Below are 6,491 nucleotides of genomic sequence, written 5' to 3'. Positions count from 1 at the left end.
ATGAGACTTAAAGGGAGAGGAAGATTATGGAGAAGGTTGGTCTTGATTAGATCCATCATGTTCATTTGTTTCTTCAAAATAAGAATTTTCAGCTTTTCAAACTTCATATCTTTGCCCATTTCTTTGTTGAGGCAGTGGCTGTTAAAAGAACACACAAACACAGAAGCCTGAGAATCCAGATTCAGTAGAGCAGCCATCAGACACAACACTTCCTTCACTGTGGAAATATGCAGATTGGCTACATATACAGGAATCCTGTTCAAACCAATGCCAGTGAGATATTTTGGCCAAGAATTATTTTAGTACTGCGTTCCTGGAGCCAGCGTTGTAGATACAGTTGAGCTGATTCCAAACTCTCTCATTACTTTAAATGTAACTGTCTATATCAGTTACATTGCCCTAAACAAACGTAGAGGACAATGACTAACGCCAGTACCAAATGTTTCTTCTCTGTCTTAAAAAGATATGTCACTGTGGATCACATGAAGACTCATGTGAAGAACGACAAGAAAGCGCGATTGGCGAACACAAAATATTTTTAGTGACGTTACAAGTGAGAGAACAGCAACTAAAAGCACAGCGGGGAAGATCCAGGATGCGTCCAACAAAAAGGCAAACAGAAGAAGAAACTAACAAGAATCAAAACCTACACTCAAACTTTTCAGAGTCGCAAAGGGGTAAGCAAGGAGAAGTTAACAAACCAACTGACAAAGGAGACACAAGACTAAATATAAACACATGGGGATCTCATAGGGAGGAACTGACAATCACAGGAGCGTGAGACAGAATAAAGTCAGCAAAGCGACTAGATGCAAAAAGAAAGTGATTACCAAAATAAAAGTGACTACAACACACACAGAAACAAACAATGAGAGACACAGAGAGATTCTCCCAGGAGACAAAAGAAAATTCAAATAACAGCAGAGACACAAAGAAGGAAGAGAACTAAGGATATGTTAGGCTTTTGAGAGTCTGTGGCTGCAGTTCAGTTTCCTTTTTTAACCACTGCAGTCCTGTGGAAAACCTAAGTGAACCCCAAGATTTATAGTTTGTAGAACCACCTTCAGAAGCAAATAACTTGAAGGGATTATCGGCCCCTCTGGCTATCACCGGTAGGCAGTAGGTGAAGTGTCTTGCCCAAGGACACAACAACCGAGACTGTCCGAACCGGGGCTCGAACCGGCAACCTTTGAACTGCCAACTCTTGAGCCACGATTTCCCCATTCAGTACATTGAGGTTTTCCAGCATTTGCTGCAAAATGCACAGCTCTCCCCAAACTTTTCACTTCAATAACACTGAAGTCTAGACTTCGACTGGGCCATTGCAACACCTTAATTCTATTTTTTCAGCCATTTTGTTGTAGATCTTTTGCCCTGCTTGAGATCATTTTCCTGCTGCATGATTGAAAGTCGGTTGAGCTTTAGCTGTTTGACTGACAGCCTGAAGTTTGACTAGAATATGTTGATAATCGACTGTAAGGTGTGCCGGTCCTGTGACTGCAAAACTGCCCAAATCATCTGTCACAGTCTGGCAGAGAAGCTGACTGCGTGGGAGTGAGAAGGTGGACCCAAGTGCAGGAAGGTGAAGAGACAAAACTTGGTGTAACAAAAACCAAGCCATTTATTAAGGCTGGCAAAAATAATACAAACAAAGGGCAGGGGCGAAAACTCAACCTAAACTGGGTAAACTAAAGCTAACCATAGAACATGAACATAGAAATCTGACATGAAGACCTGGCATGAATTAAAAACCCTGGAAACAATGCAAGGATAGAAACAAAGTCAAGATAACAGAAGATCAGCCAACAAATGACTGAAAAAACACAGGAGGTGATCAGGGGAAGTGGAAACACAGCTGATTAGAATGAACATAATGACGCCACAGGGGAAGTGAAACTAAACACAATGAACATGGGACACCAGACCTCTTCAAAATAAAACAGGAAACATAAGACAGGCAGACATGAAACATATGAAGGGCGAGGGAGACTTAAACACAGAGGTTGAAGACACAAGCAGAATCTAATAAACAATTAACTATAACAAGTCAACATAGGAAAAATAGTAATGAACTTAGATAAGCTAATGAACTTAAACATAAACCAAACATCAAAATATATTAAAACTCAAGACGCAGGGTTAAATGACCCAGGAACCAGCAAATGAGCCAGAATAACAGTGTTCGAGATACTCGATCAGTAAACATGAACTTGGACAGGCTCACCCTCAGTGGTTCACGCACCCTGATGTATCCTCTTCTCCCATCGTGTTGGTGTAATCTCATTAGACCTCACTGCAGTACACAAGTTCACGCTTCAGGGTCCTAACTCTCTGCATGCCTTAAGGATCAGAGCAGCTTAGTTTCACACCCTTCACCCTTCTCTCCCTATATACCTCTCTGCCAGGTACTGCCACCTTTTGGTTGAGGTCATGACTGCACACGGGACATATACACATGCAGGTTTCCTTTAATAATACATGACTACATTTATTTCATCAAGTACTGTTATTTAAAACTAATATTATGCTAATAAGCTGGTAGCACTGCACCAGAAGGTCACGGAAACATATCTCATGATTGGCTGGGTGAACTGGGAGAAGAAAATGAATAAGTAATATCTCCTTTCCCTTAATGCTGAGTATCCACTGTCCTTGAACAAAGCTCTGAGTCTTCTGTCATTCCAGGTGAACTCTCTAAAGTTTGCTGTGCAGTCACCTTTTCCAATTTAAAGAAATGGTAGAATAAAAAGGTCAAGTGAGGAAACAAAGCAGTATTATTTAGTGAGTTCTCTAACCTTCTATTTGTATTCATTTTGATTGTGTTGTTTTGATGTGAGATTTTAATATTTAATATTCATTTAGATTATGCAAACAACTGATTTGTTAATGAATTGTTACATATTTTGGAGAATATTTTGGAGAATTGTTACATATTTTGGAGAGCATGTGACATATTCTGGATATGTCACATGCTCTCAACATGTGACATATCCAGAGCATAACAGGGGTCATATATTAGATGTTGTGCTCAGTGACACAGCTTTTTCAGGTCATTATTGTGTCTCATTTAAAATCACAGTCTGTATTACTACTGGTAAAGGTGAATTTAAAATGATTAAAAAATGCTGTATCAATGATGATACCTGTCCACAGCTTATTTAGGCTTATACACCACCATCATCTTTGCTTTTGGATTCTCTTGATGACCTTGGTTAAATGGCTTTAACCTTCATGCTTTGACTGTTATGGATGCTATTACTCCGATTAAGACCAAAATTATCTGTGGAGGGAAAGCTCACCTTGGAGGAATGATTTAATGGTTAGAACTCAGAAAAGGGAGTGCAGACACGGTGAATGTATTGCAGGTTCATTACAATAATTATGAACAAAGTCTTCAGATATATAATCAAAAGTGGAAATGGGCAAGAAAGACCTTTTTTTTTTCAAAGATCATCGATAACAATATTAACAACGTCCGTGCTGGTGTCTCAATTTCTGGCGATATAGTAATAACACCTGTGCCCCTTTATTTTATTAACAATTTAAGAAATTTAAAACATTTAGACTTTGTATCTTTGACACAAATAGTTCAACAGAGTCCACAACTTGCTCCTTAGATATATTGTCCACCAGTTTTTTTAAAAAAAACAAAACCTTTTTAATTGTGTAGCTAACTGTCTGCAGAACTATTGCAGATAGTTAATATATTTCTTCAATCAGGGCCCTGAAAACTGCAGTAATTGAACCTATTTTATTTTATTTATTTTTTATAAAAAAATCCAAATTGGATGCCTCAGTAATTAGTAATTATTGGCCCATATCTAATTTAACATTTTTGGCATAGCTATTTAGGAACTTTGTTTTCAAGCAAATTCTTTTTATTCTCACTCAGAACAATATTCTCAGTGCTTTTCAATCTGGATTTTGACCATATCACAGCACTGAGACCGCTCTTATCAAAGTCTTAAATGATATTCAGCACAATAGTGATGCAGCAAAAGTTACAGTCTTAGTATTGCTTGACCTCACTGCTGCATTGGATATGGCTGATCACAACACACTGTTTGATAGGTTAGAGAAATGGGTGGGACTCTCAGGAACTGTGCTTAATTGGTTTAAATCTTATGTGACACATTTAGATCATTTTTGTATCATTCTATAATTCTGACCGAATAAAGGTTATGTGTGGCGTCCCTCAGGGTTCTGTTCTGGGACCTGTAACAGTTACAATTGTGTGGTGTCCCTTTAAGACAACCCAAGTTAATGTTTAGTGATGTCACAAGTCACTGCCCTCTGTAGAGTGTGGGAGAAACATGCATGCACATGGACGCATGGACTGAGATGGACCTCATATCTTTACCTCCCTAACTCAAAGTACTGTTACGGGTTGTATAAACACTGCTCGCTTCATGTATGATAAGACGGCTGCCGTTCAACCGGGCCTTGTAAGGTTGGTAAAAAGCGTGCTTATTAAAGGACAAGCACTGTGGAATTCCCCGTATCAGTGTGGTCGTGACTTTTTGACCGTCCTGCTAAGTGTTTCTGCCGCCTCCTCTCAACCACTGAATACAAACTACATTACAGACCGCTTCTGTTTCATATTTATATCCTTCCTTTAGCTCAGATTATGAAGCATTATAATATGTTGTATTGTAGTTATGCTGATGATACTCAGCTTTATATTTCAGTGTTACCTTATAACTCTAGTCCTTTATACTTACTAGGTAAATATATTCAATAAATTAGTGTATGAATGAGCCAGAATTTTAATTTTAATTTATTTATTTAAAAGGGACAGTGCAGTTTAACATGAAACTGATGTACCGCACATAGGTTTATAGCTACTGCTAATTTTCAACAATTTTTTTCAGCTATAGTGGGGGGAGAGAGCGAGAGGGGAAGACATGGGACAAAGTACCACTGGTCGGATTCAAACCTGGGCCTGCTGCTCTCCGACAAGCAGCATGTGGTGACCTGCTCATCTAGCTAAAAATCTTATGGACACAGATCTGAATTGAAATAGCTATATAAAGAGCATTACTAAATCAGCCTATTACTGCTTTAAAAATATTGCAAAAATTAATAATTAATCATGCATTTATTTTCAGTAGTCCAGATTATTGTAATGTAGTTTTTACTGGTCTTACTAAAAAAATCTATTTATTATCTGCAGCTTATTCAAAATGCTGCTGCTGGGTCCTGACCAGCACCAGGAAAATGGATCATATTACACCAATTTTGAAATCGTTGCACTGATTACATGTATGTAAAATGATTGATTTTAAAATTCTTCTAATGGTTTATAAAGCATTCAGTGGTCTTGGGCCTAAATATATTACTGACCTATTTGAGAGCTATAAGGCATCTAGGCCACTTAGGTCCTCAGGAACAGGTATACTTAATATTCCTTGGACTAGAACCAAACAAAGTGAGGCAGCATTTAGTGTTTTCATGTGTCTCAGTTGTTGAATAAACTCCCCTCACACCTGCGGTGTGTAGAATTTATTAGTTATTTTAAATCAGGCTGAAAAATGTTTTTCTTTTTCGTAGCTTTTACATGAAAAATACATTTTATTGTAAGTATTATATTTTCTATTTTTGTCTTCGTAAACCACATTGAACAGCTTTTGTATGAAATGTGAAATATAAATAAATTTGACTTTGACTTTAGTGAGCTACCTAAAAAAATATCTTTTCCCTTTTGTTGTCGTCCTAACTTTTTCTTCTATATTCTATAGATAGATAGATAAATAGATAGATTCAACCATTTAATCTACAGTGTGCATTCAATGTTTATGTGTAACGTCTTCAGTTAGAAAAACACATTTCAAGTGAAACATGATTTTTACCTTTCTATTTCTAGTGGCTAAAACCTGATCAGTTCACAACTCCGAGCCTCCAACAGCCACCTTTGGATGCTTTGCATTTTAATTTGGCTGCTCTGCCTAAGCAGTGAGGTGAACTGTCTGGACATGTCATGTCTCTGTTTATCTTTCTATGATTCTTCTTTTTCTTCCAAGTTCCTCACCTCTTTTACTTGATCTTCTCTTTTTCTCCCTCACACTCAGTCATCCATCTTTGTCAGCCTCTGTGTCTAACCTTCTTGCTTGTTCACACACAGTTTATCACAATGCCAGGCACATCTGACTGCAGTATTCTCTCCCTCTGGCAGCTGGAGGACCAGCCATTCACTGACCCTCTGATTAGACAGTTGGAAAACAAACTGCTTGTACCACTGCGACACAGTGAGCTAGAGGCCACAAACATGTATTTGTTACAACATCAACATCACCTTAGTTTTAGAGACTGCTTTGTTTGTGGAGAGGCCTTCTTACTGGATTGTTTTTTGGAGGGAGGGTTTGTTTGACCACTGTTTCTGTGAGTCCTACTTAGAGCTCATGTAAGTGAAATGTGAATAATAACAATCAGTTTGATTGTTTGATTTGATGACTGTCAGGAGCAATAATGCTTTAGTCAAGCTTTTCAATTTC

The sequence above is a fragment of the Simochromis diagramma genome, unplaced genomic scaffold (genome assembly GCF_900408965.1).
Source record: "Simochromis diagramma unplaced genomic scaffold, fSimDia1.1 OVJJ01000307.1, whole genome shotgun sequence".
Lineage (NCBI taxonomy): Eukaryota > Metazoa > Chordata > Actinopteri > Cichliformes > Cichlidae > Simochromis > Simochromis diagramma.
This window is presented reverse-complemented; position numbering follows the sequence as displayed.